General features: G+C 34.2%; 1 protein-coding gene across 4 annotated transcripts in view; it reads left to right on the top strand.

The window, feature by feature from the left end:
* LOC146537473 (uncharacterized) overlaps positions 1-25,752 on the top strand; it is a 223,246-nt gene that overhangs the window by 4,094 nt on the left and 193,400 nt on the right. The window lies entirely within an intron of this gene.

The following is a 25,752-nucleotide window of genomic DNA, read 5'->3' as shown; positions in this document are numbered from 1 at the left end:
GTTAATAGTCTGTTCTGCGTAGTGGCGGTACTCAACGTCGCACTTTAAGAACATATGCAATGTTTGTATACTAAAATAATTTGAAGCCAATCCTTATAACGTAGTGTGAATTATATAATGTGTGTTAATTAAGTAAAATTTATATGGCTTTAGCTAATTTAATAATATTTAGCCAAGATTATGAAGTCTTGTAATATAATAAAATACTAACTTCATGATTTTTCCCGCAAAGCAACGTGTTTAGAGTGCAGCAGAGTCTAGTGATAAGACACTCTGTTCCCCTTGTAACGCCCAATTTTCGAGTGCTGAGTAGTGAGTGGTGGAACTTAAAGCGTTTTGTCTTTTTACCAAAGCAATTAAATCAAAATATTTCTTTTCCCAAAGTAGGAATTGAACCCATAACTCTCATGCTTACAATAATTCGCTGTGCTGCTTCGCCACGATGGCCATGTCAATATTGACATAATAATAGAATTTTAAAGCCTCAATTTTCAAATTTCAATTGTTTCAAGTTTTAATGAAAAAAAAAATTGTCTAACATAATTTTTAAAGAAACACCATAAATCCTTCAATTCAATTCGTCTCTCCAATTTCGCGTAATCGCTTTGTACCTATTTATAATTATTGATTTCTCAAGCTGAATCTGCCACCCCATTTCACCCCTTTAGGGAAGAATTGCCAAACACGTTTTTTTATACCAACAATTAATATAGATTCCTATTTCTTCGCTGCCCCCATGGTCGATGAGTCCACCACTCAACGCCTCTATAATACGGCGTAAAATGGGAAACAGAATGTCTTAATATTAGGTTCCCTCTGCCTACTCTGCGGAATACTAAAAAAATACATAACCAATAATAATAATCAAAACAGCTTCACGCTTCACCCATAGCATTAATTAATATAATTTATTCCCATCATGCATATCCCTATAGAAGTTTGGCAAACGCCAGATTATTAATAACGTTATATAACTATTTACTTTTGTAGGTCCTCTCTAACTGTGTCTTGGAGTCCAGCCAATAGGATAAAATGTACATTCAACCAATATTACTCACGTACCACCACTCCCACCCCCACTTGCATTGCCAGAACTGTATGACTTTTATGACCATAAATATATGCATTCCTAGAATTTGTATGAGAATACTTAACACTGATTAAATTAAAGTACATTTGGATATTCGTAATATATCTATCTGTATGGAATATTTATAAAATTTTGTTAATTAATTGAAAATTACAGATTTTAATATTCTCTGTACGAGCTTTAAATATGTCACTATAGTATTAGTTTTTTAGATATAGCATGTTGACTGGCGGAACTTAACGCCGAATTTTGTTCTACCAGAGCATGTTAATGCAAATAATTTAAATATAATTATTTCCGTCAGATTACGTCCATTAAATAACCAGTTCTATTAATTGTTAGATAAGGCAAAATAAAGACGAGTTTTGGTTGATAGAACTTTGTAACCTCTATGCCTATCAATACTAATACTATAAAGCTAAAAAGCATTTATCTATATTACTATATTTAAACTATATTTAAAAGGCATTTATCTCAGTAACTAATGCTTCGATTTGAAAAATTATTTCTGTGTTGTCTGGCCCTTTTATCTTAATAAAGGAAGGATACAGGCTTTATTACATCACATTAATCTTTTCGGTGTATCCCGCTGTACAGTTTCAGTTCAGGTTCAAGGTACTATCCGCACTTGTCAATGTCTTATTTGTTATATAGAACTCGGGTGAAATAGCACTTAAAATCTATTTATTTTGATTTGTTTTTAGCTTAACACTATATCCCTCAAAGCAGGGTAGGCAGGAGGACCCTGGGAAACTAATTAAGACACTTCGTTCCCACTAAGACAATTTTGTCCCTACATACACAAGTATTGAGTGGCGAAACTTAACGCCGCGCTTTACCTCAAGACCAGAGCGAAAAAAAGAAAATATTACAAATTTAATTCCCTCGAGTAGTAATTGAATCCACAGCCTGTCGCATTTACTGACATACACTTGTGCCTCTGGGCTCCTTCGGTCTCGAATCTACGAGTACTTATTCATATTTAAACGTTTTCTGACCAGAAAGAGATTCAGCAGAGTAGAGTTACTTGCAAAAGAGTACCAAATGAAAATTTGACATTTTACGTATCCTATCCTATATCTTATAAAACAAAGTCGCTTTTCGTGTCTGTCTGTTGTTTCTAACTCTTCTTCTTCTAAACCACCCAACGGATTTGGATGCGGTCTTCACCATTAAGTCGAGTGTTTTTCGTAGAAGGTTTATATATAGTTTATTATTTGTACATTCTTATGTAAATTAACATAAATACGATAAATGTGTATAAAGTCCTACCCGTTGAGACACTTTCGCGCATGCGCTGCTTTAATGGTAAGTACTACATGAAAAAAATGTACTGGAGTATTGTTCCTCTTAATCAGATCTACAAAAAAGTCCGCGAGAGCATATTTTTATTTTTTAAGGATAACGTGTAGTGATCATATTTCTGTCTAAAAATAGTAATTTCAATATATTTTTTATTGTGAGGGATATTTTTCCATAATGGTATTAATCTTTATCCTTTAAAATACTTTATTCATTTTCTACGTTAAACAAAGATAAAATTTGCTTTTTACACTATTTCGAAATTGCGAATAGTTTTAGAGAAAAACGCATTTAATTGTTGACACATCACGCCGTTGACTCATCAGCTGTGCCGACTCAAGTTTTACTTATCCCTTACTCTCAGCATATAAATAAGTATGTTAGTTACGTTGGCCATTTAATGTAGATGAACTGTCTTTTACTGTTTTTTCATTTTAATAAGTACTTTAGAAGTTGTTAAAATACTAAAACATCCTTGCTGCGAAACGCGCCTCGCGACGTTTTGCTTATTTATACACAACCGCGTGATGAGCAGTCATCGGTGGTTCAGTGGTAGAATGCTCGCCTGCCACGCGGGCGGCCCGGGTTCGATTCCCGGCCGATGCATTCTATTTAATTTTCCTCACAGGCAGCCACGTAGTGCCTACCCAACCGGTGTCGCTGTTTTAACAGCATTAACCACAAGCTCGAAAAAAAACCCGCCTGCCTCTATAGCAAAGAAGATTTAGATGCGTTTCACATATTGAATAATTTCAGTTAAATGTATTATTTCAGCGCGATATTGGTTTCATATTTTTTGTATTAGTTATTAGTAGGTAGGTTTTTGTTTATAATTTCTTCCGTTTAAAAATAGTCATTTAAATATCTAAAATTACGGTACCTACTAAAAAATCCTTGGTGTGTAAAACAATTGGAAAATCCTTATTGAAACTAAAAAAATGCGGGTTAGAGTGCGAAGAATAGAATGCGGCATTAGAGTTTAATTAATTTTCACATTATCTAAGTGCTTTGCAAACATACATTATATGAATATTCCAGTAGTAAAAGCGGGCGAAGCCGCAAGAGGGTCGCTAGTATCTTATAAAACAAAGTCGCTTTTCGTGTCTGTCTGAACTTTCTAACTCTTCTTCTTCTAAACCACCCAACGGATTTTTATGCGGTTTTCACCATTAAGTCGAGTATTTCTCAGGGAAGGTTTATATATCGTTTATTATTTGTACATTCTTATGTAAATTAACATAAATACGATAAATGTGTCTAAAGTCCTACCCGTTGAGACACTTTCGCGCATGCGCTGCTTTAATGGTAAGTACTACATGAAGATAATGTACTGGAGTATTGTTCCTCTTAATAAGATCTACAAAAAAGTCCGCGACAGCATATTTTTATCTTTTAAGGATAACGTGTAGTGATCATATTTCTGTCTAAAAATAGTAATTTCAATATATTTTTTATTGTGAGGGATATTTTTCCATAATGGTATTAATCCTTATCCTTTAAAATACTTTATTAATTTTCTACGTTAAACGAAGATAAAATTTGCTGTTTACACTATTTCGAAATTGCGAATAGTTTTAGAGAAAAACGCATTTAATTATTGACACATCACGCCGTTGACTCATCAGCTGTGCCGACTCAAGTTTTACTTATCCCTTACTCTCAGCATATAAATAAGTATATTAGTTACGTTGGCCATTTAATGTACATCAAAATTGTCTTTTACTGTTTTTTCATTTTAATAAGTACTTTAGAAGTTGTTACAATATCAAAACATCCTTGCTGCGAAACGCGCCCCGCGACGTTTTGCTTATACAAGCGCGTCATGAGCAGTCATCGGTGGTTCAGTGGTAGAATGCTCGCCTGCCACGCGGGCGGCCCGGGTTCGATTCCCGGCCAATGCATTCTATTTAATTTTCCTCACAGGCAGCCACGTAGTGCTTGCTTTTCATCAGGGACAGAATACCCTCTTCAGCATTAACCACAAGCTCGAAAAAAAAACCCGCCCGCTATAGAGGCATAGCAACGAAGATTTAGATGCGTTTGCACGTATTGGATAATTGGAGTTGAATGTATTATTTCAGCGCGATATATTTGGTTTCATATTTTTTATAGTAGTTATTAGTAGGTAGGCTTTTGTTTATAATTTCTTCCGTTTAAAAATAGTCATTTAACTATCCAAAAATAGTCATTTAAATATATTTTAATAACTACTTGAAAAGATTAGTAGCACAGATTTAAAATTACGGTACCTACTAAAAAATCCTTGCTGTGTAAAACAATTGGAAAATACTTATTGAAACTACGAAAATGCGGGTTGCATTAGGGTTTAATTAATTTTCACATTATCTTAAGTGCTTTGCAAACATACATTATATGAATAATCGAGTAGTAAAAGCGGGCGAAGCCGCAAGGGGGTCGCTAGTGTATATATATATATATAATATAATATTAAACATAATCTATAGATATCTATTATAATTACTTAGTTTATAGTATAACCGATAGCGAAGTTCAATAGTGTCTCGAGTATCGTATTCTATACGTGAGTCTCATACGGAATGCCCCAAATGAAGGTTTATGTAAGCCCTCGTCGATAATGCTCTCGATAATACAATATCTCCTTGGAAATTGAGCATCTTGAAAAGTTTAACTTGGCACTACTAGTAACTATATTATTTAAGGTGAGCTAAAATTGTTAAAGAATGATGTGATTGTAAGGTAGGTAACCTAAAAGTAAGTAAGTAGGTACTGAACCTTTATGGCTTAACGCTTTTTCCCTTACATAGCAGGGTGGATAGAGGGAACCTAGTGCTAAGACATTCTGTTCCCCACGAAAGACCCAATTTTTGACGCATCGCGCGTTTATTGGCAGAACTCGACAACTGGCTTAATTTTAGTAAAGTTAATAAATGAAAATTATTTATTCAACCCGACGAACCAAATTCACAATTCAGTCGGGTATAAATAATACACTGTAAGACACTTTCCACTCTATTTTCGAGACATTGCGTGAGTGGCGTAACTCAACGCTGCTCTTTAACCAAAACATTAATTCAAATAATTAAAACTAGCAACCACCATACAATCAGACTTGTTCCAATTACACTACAAGAGTCCTAAATCCTTTCCTTCATCCCTTTCAAAGGCTTTACGTCACCTAGTTCCTAAAAAGTAGGTATTTGTCAAACGATGCTCATTTATTTTGTTAGGGTGAAACGGCAGATTACGTAACGTTCCAACGAGGGCGTAATTTAGATATTGTCGTGAAGAATATAATTATACTTTAATCTCTCGGCGAGACGCTATTTTAGGCATAGAGCTAAATGTGTTTTTTTTTTAGTTGAAATATAAAAAAGATATAACTTCCCCTTTTTTTAGTTTCACGCTGTAACCCGCACGTATCCCGTATTCAGAGATAACCTGGGAACCTAGCGGTGAGACGTTTCGTTCCCATTAAGACGCTTCCGTCACTCTACTAAATGACCCGCTTTTTATTTTATACGCCTTATTAACAGAGCGAGAAAATGAAAATATTAAATATTTCATTTCCTCGAGTGGGAATCGAACCCACAACCTATTGCGTTTATAATCGGAAACTAGTGCCTCTGCGAAAAAAACCCAATCGATTTGAAGATTCGACACAAAAAGTGCTGAATTATTTTCAATGACGGGAAAACATATCGGCGAAAACAGCCGGCTCTAACGGCCGACCTCGCCGTCTATAAACAATTAGTGATATTTTTTGCTATAAGCTAACTCTAACTATATGTAGAATATAACGTTTATATTTTTGAAATTTTTTATGTATTAAAATAATTATCATTTTAAATTAAATTAATAATTCGAAACTTAATCCCGTATATAGAGGGGTGAATAGTAAGACACTCCGTCTCCCCACATTTCGTCTAATTTTGGAGATTATTTGTGTTATAGGGCAGAGAAGAACTCAACGCCGCGTTTTGTCTTGTTCCTTCTTCCTGTTCTTCCTCCTGGCATTAATCCCGGCTATTACCAGGGTCTGCCTTCCTACTCAACCTACTCCACTTTGCACGGTCTTTTGCGTCACGACAGCCTCTGCCTGATGATTGGTTGCCTAACCAAAGAGTGAACAAGAAACCGTGGCACCCACACCGATGAACAAATTTTTATTTAATATATTTTTTTTAAACAGTGACATGCCGCGACTGTCCTTTGCAATGATTATTTAATAATATTAATCCATTTCAAGAAAATCACCATTTTTTTCTAGTTATTTGCTTACATTTTACAGCTTTTTCTATCGAGTTATTTTAATTATCAGTTATTATTCCATATATACTCGTAACATAGATCGTTTGTTAGCTAAAGTTCTAAATGTCATGCAATATTTTAAACACTTGACGTCTATCGGCCTTCGTCCTCCCTCAAAACTTTAGTCCTGGAAGCTTTTAAGCTTTTAGTTGAAAGCATTTTGTTTAAGAACAAAGTTATACTAGGTTATAGTGGACTTGTATAATATATACCTATATAATATGTAGTCTTGAGGTCAGTCGTGGCGAAGAGGCACAAAAGGTGACTGTAAAACCGACTGGTTATGAATTCGATTTCCACTCGAGGGGATGAAACATTTATTTAAATTAATAAATTCCATTTCTTCGCTCTGGTGTCGCCTCCAGAATTCGGCAGAAAGTGGAGTACGGAGTGTCTTAACACTAGGTTCCCTCTGCCTACCCTCCAATGTACGGGATGCATCGGGAAGCTATGAAAAAGTACTTTACTAAGATGAAATCTCACTTTGAACTTCAATACATTTGAATTGGCATCATTACGACGACCTAGTTTCCCCTCTTTCTGTAATCTAACACAGACATAAATAGATAGGTATAATCTTTCTTCTGACTGTGAAGATATTTAGTGTTTTATAATTTCTTTCTTTTAGTTAAGAAACTTAAAATTACAACAAGCCGCGTTCCCCACGTTCTGTCCAACTTTTGTGATATTGTAAATATAATATCTTGAAATCTATCGAGTGGTGGAACTCAATACAGTGCTTTGTCTTATTACCAAAGTGAGGCAATTAAACCGTTCTCTATATTCCATCGACTTCTTGAGACATACGTGTTGAGTGGAGGAACTTAATGCCGCACGTTGTCTCTACCGGAGCGAAGAAATGATAATATTTTTAAATTAAAAACCGTGAACGGAGATCGGATCCAGTACAGGTAGTAGTAGTTCCGGAAAAAATCTGAAAACTATACATTTGTGGTTAAATATATGTATATATAAAAAAAATAATAATAATTTATTATTAAATTGAAAGGGGGGCAAAATTTAATTGTACTAATACTAGTACTTACTTGTATATAATAGTTGTACATACATTGAAGTTAAAAATATCCTTATCAAGCGGAGATGACAGCATCTCGATCATCAGTCCGAATTCGAATTGGGTGCTGAAGTGTGAAATGTCACACGTTGCAATCGTAATTTTCCGCATTTTATATCTAATTTTTGAGACATTGTAAGTGATGAGAACGTAATTCAACGCTGCGCTTTGTCACGAAGAAATAAAAATAATTTAATTGTCAAATAATAATTTGCCCATATATGTATATATTTTAATTTTGTGCTTATTAAGAAACATTCATAAAGTAGCAAGAATATGTAACAACACCAACAAAAAGACCTTCCACGTTTAATTCAAATAAGTTCCTGAGATTAGTGCATTCAATTAAACGAACTCTTCAACATTGTTATATTAATAAAAATATATTAAATACAAAACTATTTACAGTACAAGATATCACCTTACGCAAGTACTAACATGTAGATGGGTATCGATTTGCTCCCATTACTTAGCGAATTGGACCTGGTGAATGATTAAAATGGATTTACTATTTATTATTCACACATAATACTTCGTGTTTCTATACTTTTTTAATTTTCTTTAGCTTCACTTTTTATCCCGCACTTACATATGTAGTAGCGTAGGCAATGGAAAACTGGGAACCTAGTGTTAAGACACTCCGTTCTCATTATGACACTGCGATGGCAAAATGTTAAGATTAAAATCGAAAATGCTTACTAAGCGAAAATGCAATTTGATCGTTTCGTTTGCACCTTCAAGCTGTAGGTATCCGTTATCCGTTTCGGACTTTTATATTGCATGGTTTCTGAAGGATTGTGTGTCTTTTAAACAGAGTGGGGAAATGAAAATACTTCGTTACCCCGTCTGGGAATCAAACCCACCACGACCGTCTCGTAGCGGAATCCTTAGAGCATGCGTTTCAATTATTATTCATTTCTGTCATTCCCAATGTTTCACAAAATGATAAGTAGTTCTACTTTCCGCTATACGAGAAAGCTATTCGTAAAATAGAAATATAGTGTGTTAAGCCATTTGCTGTACTTTGTCTAACTAGACAGCTATGCAATAAATATCTCAAATATTTTACCATTTATAAAGTGTTCCACATTTAATACTTTTTTTGAAAATAAAAATACTTTTTTAGAAGTGGAATAAAAAATATGAAACGTGGAAGAGAAATGAAAGGCCACTTGTGGTGCATGGACATGGACAGAAGTGTGTGACTGGAAACGCGACGGGTAGTGGGTTTGATCCCCACTCGAAGAAATTGATTATTTATTTAAATTTATATTTTAATTTCTTTCGGCGGAAAGTGGGGAGCAAAGCGTCATAGCGCTGGGATTCCTCTGCCTAACCCGCTACATGCAGGATATAGCGTGAAGTTGAAAACAACCTGCGCGAGGTGCGAAGGAAGAAGCTTGGTTTTACGTTACAACAGTTGTACCTTTGAAAAGTAATATTTTCAAAGATATATTACAATCAAGTAGAATCTGAGGCTGTTCTGATCGTCCTCTATCTTGCATATAGCAGGGTACAGAAGGAATTCTTTCGATTATAAATAATTACCACCCACCCACTAAACCCACTCAATTCAACGCCACGTTTTCTATATACTATACTAGTTGCATCTTTTGGCTTACCCTTTAAGGGAACCAAATCTTCTGGGTGGTTATACTTAGGAATATATTTATTTATATTTCTCTGAAAATTTTTGTATCCAATTAAAAAAAAAGTAAGTTAAACATATTTCTCACAGACTTTTGGCAACACTAGTTTACATAATTAATATTAGATTAGAGGAAATTTAAGATAACCCATCCACAAGTAAGTACGGAAAAAAATAAAAAAAAATCAGCATACAAAAGACAGCATTAACCGACCTTGGACGCTTTCTAAGCTGCAATGAAATCGATGTCACTCCAACATTTTTTATCCCCCATTTTATTTGTAGATCTCGCTGAAAATAAAGGCCGATTGAATCTGAGATCTCGCTTTGAGATCAAATTAAATAAAGATTTCCTTAAGAGCTTCAATATGGACGATTGGTCACATCGCATTGGTTGCAAGTTTTGACTATATACAAATCATATATGTCAAGTGCGAGTCGGTGACGGCCTTTAGTGGTTCCGTACCAATTTAATTTTAATTTTACGTAAATGGAACGAGACTTATAAAAGTGACGTAAATAATTTATGTTTACGTAATCACTGATTATGTATGAAATTAACTACAAATATAGGTTTGTAATAATTTTTTTTTCTGTGATATAAGTACCTCTATATTTCCATATTTCAAATTTCTTTCTTTTTTAATAACTTCTATCTGACCACGGATGCGAAACCGCAGGCAGACTCTAGTGTTTAATATAAGCAAATCATCATTGCAATGCAAACATGCAACTTTCATCCGAAGCTTTTTACATGATGAGTGAGCTTTCTACGATATTGTTGTATTAATGTATGCGAAATAATGAAAAAATGTCAACTTCGAACACGCTGTATCATCATATCCAAATACAGGGTGTTATGAAAGGAGTCCATTAACTTTTTGTGAACGCCATTAGGCCCAAATGTTTTCCGCTGTCTGTAATTATTCTATTAATGCCTTTTTATGATGCTAATGTTGTAAAGCTATATAATTATGAATTTTAAGATTTTTTTTGTGGACTTTAGAAGAATAATTTATAATATCCAAAAGTTAATCAAGTCGAGCCCATTGTGGAGCAGTGGCACAACGTACCGCTACCGGTAGTAAGTTCGATTTCTACTTGAGGGAATTATTTATTAACGCCACGCAATTCTCATTCTACTATGAAAAACGTGAAGCTTTTAGAACAATTATACTACGATACTAGGTTCTGTCACCTAGAAGGCAGTGTTGAGAACGGAATAACTGTGGATGAATAAACTCTCTCTAATTCCTTCGATAAATATTATAAAATTATAAATATATAAAAATCTAAGCAACACTTATATTTTTTATTATAGTTATAAAAATATAATGAGAAACATTGTTACTGGGCTATGTTATTACCTGCTAAGGTGGCGTGATAATCCCGTCTACTCGCACGTGAATAATAAACAACTTTTATCAACCAAAGCTACTTAGTTTTATGTTTCTAATTGTTAGTTAAATATTATTTTTAATTATTTTGATTGGAGGCCGTCTTGGTGTAGGGGCAGTAGCGTGTGATTGTAAAAGTGACGGTTGGGGGTTCGATTTCCACTAGGAAAACATATAATATTCTTCATTGCACTAAAATTACATAATAAACAAATACATAAAGACATTTCGTGAACAAAGGTGGACTTACCTCTAAAAGAGATCTCTTCCAGTCAACAAGTGGAAGTAGAGGAATGAGTAGTATTATCATCATCGCTGTTAAGGGGGTTATGTTCCTCCAATGAACACGCAAAGCCTCGAAAATTTAGAAATTCTAGTCTTTCAGAAGTATCTTAATGAGAACGGAATGTCTCAACACTTGATTTCCCTATTCCTTTTGCCTTTTCTGCCACGTGCGGAATACAGCATAAATACCCACTTTTCGAGAGATATTGCGTGCTGAGTCAACTCAACGCCGCTTCTAGTCTTGTTACTAGAGCGAGGAAATAAATTTCCCCCGAGTGGATATCGAACCCATAAATGTCGCTATACCAATCAGGCACTAAGCAAAATATATCATTAATGTTTGAAGATTTGTGATGAATTACGATCATTTGTATATATATTGTGGGAGCTTAACAGAGGATCTGTTACTTAATGTATGTAATTACTGTTTTATTTATTTATTGAGAAAATAAATTTGAATACATAAATAAAAGAGAACGTATTTAAATTAAGTAGGGAATGAATTGGTTGGTGTCGCATTGGTAATAAAAAAAATATATCAAAATCGGTTCACCCAGTCAAAAGTTATGAGGTAAAAAATAAAAAATAAAAAAAATAGTAGAATTGATAACCTCTTTTTCTCACAGAAGTCGGTTAAAAAGGCAAAGCGCGACGTTGAATTCCGGCACTCAACACACAATGTCACGATTTTCTGTCTACCTAATCTCAAACGGAGAATTTATACACTCCACTCTCCTAACAATATTTAGATGATTGATTACGTTTTGAAGTACACCCTAAACGAGTGATATGTGTAAATGGATGTAACCCATTGGTTCATTACGTGGTGATAAATGATCGTCAGTCTAATATATTATAGCTGCAATATATTATTACTGGAAAAGAGGCTCTGTCACCGAGCCGTCGATTCATCAATATTACAAATGGCTTGTGTTTTGTATGTTCGTGCAAAAATTTTATGTTGTTTGTTTGGAATATATTTACAAATATTTAAAACAGACAACATAATACGTATAAAGGTTTGAGCTTATTGGGATTTGAACCCTTGTTCCTTGGAAACCAAAGTCTAGGATATCATCCATCAAATTTTAGAGACCTTTTCAAAAATATTTTGCAAGCTAAAAAAGCGTTTTGCTTAACGTATTGAAGGGTAAGCGAAGGGAATTTAGTATTAAGATATTCCATTACCCACTCTCCACCTAGTTATTGAGACATTGCGTTTTTAGTAGCGGAACTTAACGCGGCATTTTAACAACCGCTTTGATAAATGAAAATAGTTAAATTCTGAGTGGGGATCGAACTCACAATCATCAGATTTAGCCAGACGCTGTTCCACTGCACCACGACCTTGAACTATCAGCACAACTATCTAATTTTCTATTGAATTTAAACCACCATACAAATTATATATATATTTGAAATATTTGAAAAGACTAAAAGCCTTGAAAGGACTCAGTATCGTTATTTATTACGTTTGACATTCTTTATGATCGTTCCCAGTTATTGTTGATATATAGTAGTTGTTGTCAACATTCATCATTCTTGGATCCGATTGTGAAAAATCGAATTGAAACCGATTTGAAATATTTGTTTGAGAAAAATGTTCTTTTTTGTTATATAACTATTAAATTCTACATTCTAAACTTACAACTAATATATATTAGTTGCAAATTTGAGTCTTATTTGCAGAAATGCTCGTGTTACAAATTGAAGATTGAATTATTACGGCTTGATCCGAGACATGTCCCGGTAATTCGTCTGAAAGTGGAGAACGGAGTGTCATATCTATACAAAATGTCTGTGCGTTTGACAAATATCTAACTGTTCACTTCAAAGAATAATCTTTGAAGTAAGACCTAGAAGAATTAAAGACCTCTCATGGACAGCTATATTACAGTCTACGTAGCTCTTTGACGAGCGTTAAAATTAGCTCTGCCCATAACTGCTACTTTTAACGAAGTTGATATATTTCTAACAATATTTAATGGTTGTGTGTTCGAATCCCATTCGATGTAATGATTATAATTCTCTAAGTATTATAGTGTATTTCGGATGGACTTTATAATTCTATAGTTTTCTTTTTCCCCTTCTCGGGGGAATTTCAGGAAATCCTTTGTTTGCAAGTGCAAACTTGCATGTAGGTTCCTTAGGGAGTGTAGAGAAGCCCCTACACTCCCCAAGGAACTTATATGTCAAAGTTTGCTATCTACGGTCGAGACTATTGAGTTTCGGCCATATGTTGCCTGGCCGTAACTAAGCAACGGAAGAACTATATTTTAGAATTTGTTTAACTTTTTGAAGAGCCGCCAGTTCGAGTCCCGCTACGTATTAATTATATACGTTTTCTAAAATATTTTTCTATTCTATATATAATATTACCCTATATTAATGAAACTTTGCTAGCCGGTTTGATTTCTGGCCGTGGAATGATTATATTAAAATTATTTACATTTACACTCTCTGCAAAGCGCGGCGTTAAGTTCTGCCAATCAACACTCAATGCCTCCCGAATTCGGCAGAAAGTGGGGAACGGAGTGTCTTAACACTAGTTTCCCTCTTCCTACCCTGCTGTGTACGACGGGGATACAGCGTGAAGCTGATATTTTTTTTACCCGCTCTTAACACGCATTGTCTCGAAAATTGTGTTATTGCGAAACTGTCTTAGCTCCAGGTTCGGTTTGTCAATCGTGCTATACGGGAAAAAGCGTGAAGCGGATTTTTCTTTCACTACTTGGCCAGAGTAGTACTATCTAGAACGTTGGAATTGAAAAGATTGTGACAGTATTCTGCTTTTATAAAGGTAATTTAAGCGTGATGACGACAAAGATCAAAGGTCACAGGCCGATAACGGCAAAGGACAAAAATGTCATTTGAATAGCATAAAGCCATTTCATCGTACAATGTATAACTACTTATGAAGTTCTAGTCATTTGTCACGCGACTATAATAGTTGCGGTACCTTTAACGGTATCGCAATTATTATAGTAAAAATACAGGAATGCGTGAAGTAAAATAATAAAAAATAGTTTCACGCCATAATTATCATGCATATAGCAGGGTAAGCAGAGGGAACCTAGTGTTAGGATACTCCGTTCGCCAATATCGAGATTATGCTTTGTCTTCTTGTCACAGCGAAGAAATGAAAATAATTAATTCTAAAATGAAAATAAAAAATAAATAAATTATTGGAAATCGAATCGAGAACCCTCACCTTGAAGCAATGCAAACGCACAAAAACCAATGTATTGTTTCTCTTATGACAATTGCACTATAATAGTGTATTGTAAGTATATGGATATAACATACAAAACAATTCTTTTCAAAGATATCCCAAGGGACTCTCAATATAGCTTATTTTCTGCATTGAACATTTTGAAAGGCAATATAGAAAGCTTTTACTGTTGTTTTAGGGTTCCTTATCTCAAAAAGAAAAAAAAAGAAAATGTTTATTAGGATCACTTTGTCGTCTGTCTGTCCGTCAGTCAACACAAGTTGACTATGGCTAGGTATCTTATGATATCCTATCGATTTGTATGAAGTTTGCCACGTAATCAAAACCTATATTGTACTTTTCGTGGATATATAGTAGTGAAATTTTATATGAGGTGAAAACTTGCAAAATAAAATAATGAAAAAAAAAAAATCTGAAAAGTGAAAATTTATGGGCATTTAATAGAAAAAAATATTTACAATTTTTTGTAACAATTTTAAAGAGTTATTCTAGACTTCGAAAAGAAAAATATTTAATAAGAAAACGTATAAACATTTGAATGTAGCGGGATTTGAACCTGAGTCCCTTTGGAAACCGTCCAAGCGCTCTGACCAACTAAGCCAGACGTTCTCAACCCTTGAACATAGCGGGATTTAAAGGAAATTCTTATATGATTTTAATCTATTTCATTACTGTTGTTCCAAAGAATTTGATTATTTGTTACTTTTAAGTGAATTACGTAGTATTCATAGGACCCGAATTGTTTCATTCAGACATCTGTCTTTTAAAGTGTCAGTCCCATTTCCTCGACTAGAAGAGACAAGGGTAGCTTTGAAGGTTGGAACTCATTCTTCTATGTAATTTAACCATAAAAGTATAGAGTAAGAGTCCGTCACGACACAGAGGCACAAGCGTGTCATTGTAACGTGACGGTAGTGGGTTCGATTTCCACTCGGGGGTGTTAATTATTATTTATTAGCGCCGCGCTCTTGCCTTCAGCCTGGACCAGAGCGAAGAAAGAAAATATTATTAAATATCTTCTATATATATTTCGTGATATTTTAGAATTCAACCCCTAAGGGTGCAAATAAGGGGTTGAAAGTTAGTATAGAAAAAAATTTAAATCGCCATCGATTTTTATAAACTTCTAAATTTAGACTCTTGAAAATATTTCAGTGAACACCTGTTTCGTGGTTTATTAGAATTCATCCTAAGGGTGCAAATAAGCAGGCGAAGCCGCGCGCGTCCGCTAGTTATTAAATAAGAATACTTTGGAAATCCTTCAAGTGCGATTTGAACCCACAACCCCCTTACAGTCACACGCTTCTCTCCCTGTCCCTGTGCCACCGTGGCCAAATATGATATTTATGTTAATATACATACCTACAGGGTGTCCCAGGAGTCAACGATAAAACGAAAACAGGTGATAGACCAAGTCGTGACAGTTATGAGAAAAATATAAAAAAAAATCTGTGTCAAGTATTTTTGATATTATATTGATTTAAAAAAAATTCAGAAAAACCGACACCCTGTGATGATTTTTCAAGCCCTAAGACTACAAATATTACTCTTTTTTCACTTTTTTTTCTGTAATGTAATCATGAGTAACCTTTCTGTGAATTACAGTTTAAGATTGAAATATACCTGCGTCAGTTTTCAATAAAATGTGGTGTTTTTGCCAAACATTAAATTCAAAATATTTACTACACTCAACTTTAACCGACTGTACTGTAAAAAAAATGTACTACACTGTTTTTGCAAGTAACTTCAAAAGTTGGCGCATTTAATCTGAATTCCGAAATGGTACGATACTTGTTGGATTACTTCTTTGTTGAAGAGAGAAAAATCTAAATACACGATAATCGGGATGGCGTTCAACGTTTTGGTATCTTTTCCGATACATTCTAGCTGCAGCATTAGCATTACATAACCACTCTCCATGAATGAAATGTATATTGGCAATGTATCAAAGACCGATTATATGGCCTGCGAGAGCCCGGACCAGAGCACTATCCTTATAAGTCCTGGGCCAGCCCCTAAGTCGGAAAAGGTTTGGACGGTATCCTGCGACCACAGACCACACCAGTGACCTTCCGCCACTTAGCCCAGGCAACGCTTATCCGACCATGGAGATCGTAATCAATGCCTCCAGACTCGTGCATGACGGATCTAAGATACCTGAACTTTTCCGACTTAGGGGCTTACCCAGGACCTATAAGGATAGTGCTTGAATTCGCGATCTCGCAGGCCCTATAATAGGTCTTTGATACATTGCCAATATACATTTCATTCATGGAGAGTGGTTATGTAATGCTAATGCTGCAGCTAGAATGTATCGGAAAAGATACCAAAACGTTGAACGCCATCCCGATTATCGTGTATTTAGATTTTTCTCTTTTTAACAAAGAAGTAATCCAACAAGTATCGTACCATTTCGGAATCCAGATTAAATGCGCCAACTTTTGAAGTTACTTGCAAAAACAGTGTAGTACATTTTTTTTACAGTACAGTCGGTTAAAGTTGGGTGTAGTAAATATTTTGAATTTAATGTTTGGCAAAAACACCACATTTTATTGAAAACTGATGCAGGTATATTTCAATCTTAAATCATAATTCACGGAAGGATTACTCATGATTACATTACAGAAAAAAAAATTAAAAAAGAGTAATATTTGTGGTCTTAGGACTTGAAAAATCATCACAGGGTGTCGGTTTTTCCGGTTTTTTTTTAAATCAGTATAATATCAAAAATACTTGACACAGATTTTTTAAAATATTTTTCTCATAACTGTCACGACTTGGTCTATCACCTGTTTTCGTTTTATCGTTAACTCCTGGGACACCCTGTATAATATAACCTATATTCTAATATATATATATCTATATTCTAATGAATATTAAAACAATAACCATCAGTATTTATATAAGCGGCCTGCATGAGATGTTCAGTATAAATGAAAATGTATTCATGAATTAGTAATACCTCTGAGATCGATTTGCAATCGACGGTGGGGATAACTCGTTCGTTTGTCTTTGTATTACGATATAATATTGTTTTCTCATATATTTTATACATTAAAATTAATCAGCTTCACGCTGCATTCCTTACATAGCAAGGTAAGTAGAGGGAGCCTAGTGTTAAGACACTCTGCTCAATATTATCAACCCATTGCTGGAGGCATTCAACGGCAACGACACGCTTTTCCTAGGCACCAGAGCGAAGAAACGAAAATATTAAATATTTCAATTCCTCAAGTGGGAATCGAACCCACAACCTGTCGCGATGATAGGCACAGGCTTGTGCCCCTGCGCCACGACTGGCCTCATACATACCGGTTACATTTATAAATTTTATAGAATTTGAAAATGATGGCTTATAAAGTCAAATCATTATCATAGTTCTTATAATCAACTTTTCAATCCTTTCCCAACTCCATAGAAGCAATGAAAATACAGCGCTAAAACTTTTCTTTTCGCAAAATAATCCTCGCTAATTACATTTATTTATTTAATTAAGAGAACCAACGGGTGTAACATTTAATTATAGGAATAAATGCTAGAACTCAAGTGAGTTTCTAGAAGTTACAGCAGTATTATTATTAACTAATTACATAAGGCCGCAACAGTACTGGTAACAGGAGGGTTTCGGGTTCAATTCCTCGGCTTAATTAATTACTTTCGTTTCCTCGCACCAGTATCAAGACAAAAGGCAGTGTTAAGTTCCGCCACACAATCCTTGTGTTGCTGTCTTGAAAATTGTGTAAAAATTGGGCGAAGTGACTTGCTAGGCTCCTGTTACCTTTCCTTCTATATAAGGAAGAGTGAAGCTAAGAAAAAAATAAAAAAAAATAATATAAAACAAAAGAAATAACAATAAATTATTTATAAAAAAAGTAGCAACCATAAAAACGTGGTTAAAGGCGAAACAACATTAGGCAACAGCCTTTGTAATGGGCCGTTAACGCCATGACTGCAGTCCTCTACATAAGACGGTTTTAATTATGAAAACCCCATAACCGAGATAACCATGGTATTCGAGTTATTGTCTCTGAAGTTGTATAATTATGTGTGTTTTGAGGGGAAAGGGGAATTTATTATTTTTGGTGTTGTTTTTATTTTCTTTTAAGTATTTCCCTATGGGGAATACATGGGGAACATAATTGCAATTCATATTTGTGTTGAATTTCTTTCAACACGATGAAAATTGTGTATTACATATGTAAGCTGCAAGTAGATGTACACATTATTATAAAGCTGATGAATTTGCTTGATTGATAGCGCTAATCTCAGGAATAACTAGTTCGAATAGTAATGTCTTACTAGATAAGTCGTAATAGTAGTAATGTCTTAATAGTAATGTCTTAATGTCTTACTAGAACGTAGAAATTTTAATAATTTAGCTGTTCTTCAGAGTTGGGATCGAAACTAGAGTCACCACATCACACATTTTCATTTCATTTCATTTATATCATTTATAAAGCTTCATCTTTATACATTTATTTTGTTTCGCGCTGTATCCTGCATATAACATTAATGTTGAGACACTCTGTTCCCATTAAGACACTTACGTTCCCCACTTCCTGCGTGTTGACTGGGCAAATCATCTAAGACTCAGAAAATAAAAATAATAAATCGAGCTAAATGTAAGTATAAACGTAATCCTACTGATGAAAATTCTTCAAGATATAAGATCTTGCGTAATCGGTGCAGTAGAGTTTGCAGAGATGCGCAGCGGAACTACATCGATTCTAATTTGCAAAATTTAAATCCACGTAAATCTTGGCAGTTTCTTGAATCGTTGGGAATCGGTCGGCAACGTCAAGACTTGAATCGCGATATTGATGTTGATGCTTTAAATACGCATTTCACCTCAGTAACGCCTATGGATAGTACTACTAAGGCAAATACATTGAAATCTATCAGTTCCCTGCCGTTTCCATCAACCATTCCATTCCATTTTTCCGAAGTCACATTAGCCCAGGTAAAAAAATATATTTTAGGTATTAAATCGGATGCCGCTGGTGTCGATGGTATCAATCGTAAAATGGTTATTTTACCCCTTAATGTTATAGCTCCTGTAATTACTCACATTTTAAATTTCTCCCTGACCACTAATTCCTTTCCTAGCTTGTGGCGAATAGCCCGCATTTTTCCCATACCAAAGTCCAAACATCCAAAATCCTTTTCTCAATACCGTCCCATTTCAATACTTCCGTTCCTGTCAAAGGTTTTAGAGCGTATTGTCTCGCACCAGCTAAATCAGTACCTTTTAGAAAACCATATTCTATCTGATTTGCAGTCTGGTTTTCGCTGTGCGCACAGTACAGTGACTGCCTTAATTAAAGTCTGTGATGATATACGGCTAAATATGGATAGACAAAATGTTACTGTTATTGCTTTGCTCGATTTTAGTAATGCCTTTAACACAGTAGACACTGACCTACTACTCGCTGTTTTACGATCAATTAACATCTCTTCTCATGCGACGGAATGGTTCAGAGGCTATTTGTCTGATCGGCGACAATACGTACAAACCAATGACAAAAGATCTTCCCTTCGTTCTTCTTCTATGGGTGTTCCTCAAGGGGGTGTTCTTTCTCCTCTCCTGTTCTCTATTTTTATTGATTCTATCTCCCAAAACCTTTCCTCATCCCACCATCTATATGCTGACGACTTGCAGATTTACATGTGTACGCCTTCAAGTGATATAGATGAAGCTATTCGTAAATTCAATATGGATTTGCTGAATGTTGCTAGTTGGAGCAAGTCTTATGGCCTATCTGTTAATCCTGCCAAATCACAGGTAAGTATCATTGGTAGTACTAAGCAGTTAAAAAAAATTAATATGAATGACCTTCCTACTATACAGTTCGATGGTACTGTTTTAACTGTTAGACCGACCGTTAAAAACCTTGGGATCTTTCTAGACAACTCACTATCTTGGTCAGCGCAGATAGCTGAGGTCAGCAGAAAACTATTCGCTAATATCGGAGGCTTGAAAAGATGGAAATATTTTCTACCTATGAAAACCAAAACTACTCTAGCTCATACACTACTGCTACCGATTTTGGATTATGCTGACTCTTGTTACCCGGATCTATCTGAGGAAAAATTGAATAAACTAGAGCGGTTACAAAATTTATGTATAAGATTTATTTTTGGTCTGCGTAAATATGATCATGTCTCCGATTACCGTCGTCAGCTAGGATGGCTTCCTATTAGACTTCGCCGCAATTATCGTATGCTTACTCTTCTTTACTCGATCCTATACAATCCTTTCGCTCCCTCTTATTTAAAAGAGCGTTTCAACTTCCTTGGTTCCGATTCTCTTCTACGCCTTGAACTAAGGTCGCAAAGTGATAACCTCCTCAAACTTCCAACCTGCTATACCCACTTCTATTCCAACTCCTTTACTGTGAAAGCTGCTATTCTCTGGAATGCACTTCCTTCTGAAGTGCGACATTCAATGTCACTTGACGTATTTAAAAGACGTCTAAAACAACACCTTTTTAATTTAGAAAATTTGTAGACTCTTCTATCTATTAATTATATTGTACATATTATATTATATTATATGTAGCATTTGTATGTATCAGAATATATGTGTGTATATGTATTTATTTATATATATATATGTATTTATGTATTGTGTTTGAGCTTTGTATTTTTGTATATATCATAAGTATTTTATGTGTTTACTTAGTATTATTATTATTTTTTTTTAGTTTGCACATAACGTTATTCCACCCTTCTCTTTTTATATTTTAAGTCCTTTGCTGTTATCAAAGGTTGCCTGTAAGAGATTGCTTGAAGCAATAAGGCCGCCTTTGCATACTTGTTTTTTTTATTTCTTTTCTGTTCTATTTCTGTTATTCTTTTTCTTTTATTTGTGTGCAATAAAGTATAAACTAAACTAAACTAAACTAAATATTTCATTTTCTCGAGTGGGAATTGAGCTTGTGCCCCTGCGCTACGGCTTGTGTTCACCATTTTTCTTTTCACTCAATTTTTGAGACATTCTGTTTTGAGTGACGCGGCTTGTCTTCATTCCCCCGCGTGGAAATCGAACACGCAACCGCCACATTCGCATTCAGATCAAAAGCCGCCACGTCGCGACGGCCTCATTTAAACAATACAAATAGTTTTCACAAACCACAACAGAGGGTTTGAAATCAAAACGTCAATCTTACTTAATCGTGTCGAGCTGGTTATCGCACAATCGATGTGCTGGCTTAACTAGGATTTATTTCAAAGCCTTGCTTTAAAGCTGAAATTGAAAATCCGAATTTCCAATGCCTTTCATTTTACGCTGAAGCCGCCCAATAGTTAAGTTTTAATTCTGTGGCTGGTAATTAATCGGCAACAGTGGGTGTTGTTTGAAATAACATACGGTGTATTGATAAAATTCTAAGTTGAATTAATAGGTAATATGTTTACAGGTCGTGGATTCGATTTTGATTAGCACTTTGAGTTTTGTTAAGACGATCAGATCAGAAAAGAACATGTTTGTTCCCTACTTTTCGATAATTTCTTGAAACGTCGAATTCTGGCGTGTATTGGAACTGAACGCTGCGCTGTCTCGTCAGCAAAGCGGGGAAATGCAAATATTAAATATTACGTTCCCCCGACTGGCAGAACGGGAACGGAGTGTTTAGTGCGGAGTGTGCCTTTACTTGCGTTTTACATTGTGAATATATAAAGTCAAATTATGTCTCAATTTTGGGTTGAGACCTAATCATTAAAGACACTGTAGGGCAAGGGACAGCTCATTCTGCAAGAATCCTGGGCACCTAGGAAGGCAGCTAGGAAACCGTCAACTAAAAGTTTGATATATAATTGTGGCAACGTGTAACGTCAAGTTTCCAAAAATGTTTAACACTAAATATACGCCATTAATTCAGTTTAAAATTTTCATTTATAATATGTAAAATCACAAAAACCAAAAATCTTAAAATTAAAGACTTTTTGTTAAAAGCAAAAATACTATCTGTTAACATTGTTCCAAACGACCCAACTCCCTCGTCACCGGCCGAGTATTCTTTTATTAGGTCAATTAATATTGAAATCTTCTTGATAACAGAATTAAAGAAAACGAGATCTCGTTAATTTAATTGAGTGTTCTTATATTTTCTAGGTAGTGTTTTTTTTTGTAATGTTTCGGATAAAAAAGTAGTTTCACGCACTGTTTTGTGGGAACAAAACAGTGTTTTTAGAGGGAACCTTAGCGATTCACTTAGTACTTACACTTTGTTTAGGAATGTTTTTTTTTTAAATTATGCAATCCGCTACAATGCCATAAATTAATATTTTGCATATTCCAGGGTAGGCAGAGAGAATGTAGTGTTAAAACACACCATTCCCAACTAATTTCGCGGCGTTAATGAAAAGAATAATAATTATATAATTCCCCCGAGTTGGAGTCCAATTCAAAACTGTCGCGTGTACATCCCACGCTTGTGCCACTGATAAGCCAAGATAGCCTCAATATTTTTTTTATAAATAATAAAATAACAAAAATAAAATTTATTTAATACATCTACAAGCTAAATCAATCTACAGGTTTAATTATTATGGTCCGCCCGAGCCTCTTAGCTCGATGCGGTGGCTTGGTGTCGTCCACAGGATAAATTAAAATGGAAAAAAATATGAAAAGTATTTACGGCATCGAACAAAAGGTCTGATCAAATATAACTTGCAGGTTAATCGATATAATTCATTTTTTTAGCTTCACGCTGTTTTCCGCACGCAGCTGGGTAGGCAGAGGGAATCTAGTGTAAAGACACTCTGTTCCCATTTTCCAACGAATTATGGAGGTATTGCTTGTTAAGTGGCGGAACTCAACGGCGCGCTTTGCCTCGACACCAGATCGAAGAAATTAAAATATTATATATTTCACTTCCTCGACTGGCAATCGAACCCACAACCCATCGTGTAAGGTATCTGGTATTAATACTTTTTAATATATATTTTATATAGCATTTTTAAAAATACATAAACTATTAAAAAGTGACATTTTAAAGTAATTATCTCAGCAGAGTTCCTACAATCCGTGGCAATTAAGTTGCTCCGACGTTTTTGTCAAAGCTTGGAACGTGAACCTATTTAGTTAAGGCGGCGTCCATAGCAAGAGATAGACTTTTAGAATATTTATTAGAAAGTATTTCACAGAACTAAGGAGAAAAAACTAAATTTTACTCAAAAGAATTTGTATTTTCAATTGTAAAGTATCTAGTAATCTTGGAATCTGGCTCCTTTATGAAAGAATTTATAATTGCTTATAGTGGTATGACGAACTCAAGTCCATTCTTATAAAAATATTAATCGAATTGTAAACCGTAACTTTATTTGCACGGGTTATAAGGGTCATAATCAGAAAAAGTGCACATTTTGTGTCTTTTCTTGTCCCGCTACTTTGAATGCGTTTTAAAAATACAATTTTAAAGATAATTTAAATATTTTGCCATTTAAGATAAATTTACTTATTAACTTAAAGATTTTTGTAATATTTTAAATGTATTAAGGCTTTTAATAGTATTTTTTGTTAGTTGCAAAAACCCTTTCAAAATGCTTCCATACAATTTTTCGTGTCCCATTCACCACTTTACTTTTTAAAAATTGATTTGTTACGAATATTTATGGTTTTATTTGATTTCAGGTATGTTTATATTACTTTACTTTATGCATAATATTAAATAGAACTACTTTTATTGATACATTATTTAATAAATAATATATATTAATTAACTAAATTTGTCCCAAAATATTGTCTTTTTGTTACTCAGGGCTAGTAACGTACAATTAAGATATGAACGCAATTATTTTGGATGGTATTTAATATTAGTTTTTATTGTGGCACCATTATTCTAAAAGTCAATGCTGTCGTAGCTACAACCAGTAGTGTTCTCGCTGCAGTTGAGGGGTTCAAATGTTTTAAAGGGAATGCGTAAAATTACATCTCAGGGTTATAAACGGCTTTTATTTTGGTAAGTATTCTATAATTTCGTTTTCTTGTTTATGTTATTTGCTTCTTTTTACAAAATCTCAAAAAAGAACGTCAGTGCTTGCACATGCAACACGTGGCTTATGAGCAAATATTTAAAAAGGTTAGAATTTCTCAGACTTCATTCTCAATTTCGTTATATTTCGTTACGTAACGAAACTGAGAAAATATGAAGCCTAGTTCACAAATACGGTACCAATGTTTTCTTATATATGTTTATAATAAAATTTTATCGAACCGGTGCTTGTATATGGAAGATATGTATATAAGAAAAAAAAATGCTGGCATATGAAAAAAACTATTAGTGACTTTTCATAACGTAAAGTAACCAAAAATAATGATTTTTAAGTTTTTTTGCTTGTTTGCTTGTTTGTCTATGTGTTTGTGCACGCTAATCTCAGAAACAGCTGAACCGATTTAGTTAAAATTTATTTTTATTCTTTCTGAAATTAGTTGTGATTTTGTGATTATTATTTTTTGATATATATTTTTGTATTTTCAGTAAGCGTAAGCTCCTATGTCAAATGCTGAAACAAATGCTTTTTTTTTTTAGATATAGAGAACGTCTTAAAAAGACCAATACTATTAAATATGAAGATATGCGGAATAAACACTTACAAAGAATTAAACTTAATTCCAATGATAACGACTCAAATTTTGATATATTTTAAAGTGAATTTAATTTTATCATTAACTTTGTGATCTCTAACTAGAAATATAAGTTTATTACGTTACGAACTAGCATTATTATATTGTTAATATTCTCACTTTGTTATGTTTTCTTCTTACATTTATAATCTGTTAATTCAACGATTGAACCTTTAAAATTTTGATCTGTGTCTCATTAAATAAAAAAAAACAATAGTTTTATTCATATAATATCGTTATTTTGTTATGTATAATGCCTTATGTCATCAGTTTCGTAACAAACTTTATCAGTGTTGTTACTTATCAGTTACGTTACGAATTCGAAAATGTCCACTTTTCTGATTATGACCCATAAAACATAAAATTCCGTTTCCGAAAGAACTTCTTGACATTCTTCGACTGAGAGAAAGACTTTCTCGAGACCTTTATATTATGTATATGTTGTCTATTTTTACTAATATATTTTTTACGTAAAGTTTTAACGGTTCTGAAATTATCAAGAATAGATTATATATACATAATTTAAGCCATTATCCCATAGATTAGTCAAATTGGTCACTCCGCTCTAGTTACAGTAAGATATATAGATGACTTCCCACGTGCTCTGAAGGTTAATTTAAACAGTGCTCGTACTCAGTCTATCATGAACTACAGATGTGGTGGGCAGTTTGTAATTTCGATAATTGTTCTGACCGGAGTGACAGAAGTGTTAGGTGGTGAGATCGTTGCTTCTTAGATATATTTATTTGTTTTATCTTATAAATAAAACAAGCTAAAGCTGTAAAAAAATATCGATTTTTTTAAGG

Source organism: Heliconius melpomene, chromosome 7 (genome assembly GCF_056956725.1).
Source record: "Heliconius melpomene rosina isolate 202511_hmr_F chromosome 7, ASM5695672v1, whole genome shotgun sequence".
NCBI lineage: Eukaryota > Metazoa > Arthropoda > Insecta > Lepidoptera > Nymphalidae > Heliconius > Heliconius melpomene.
The sequence above is the reverse complement of the archived record's forward strand: the minus strand, read 5'-3'. Positions and strand labels throughout refer to the sequence as shown.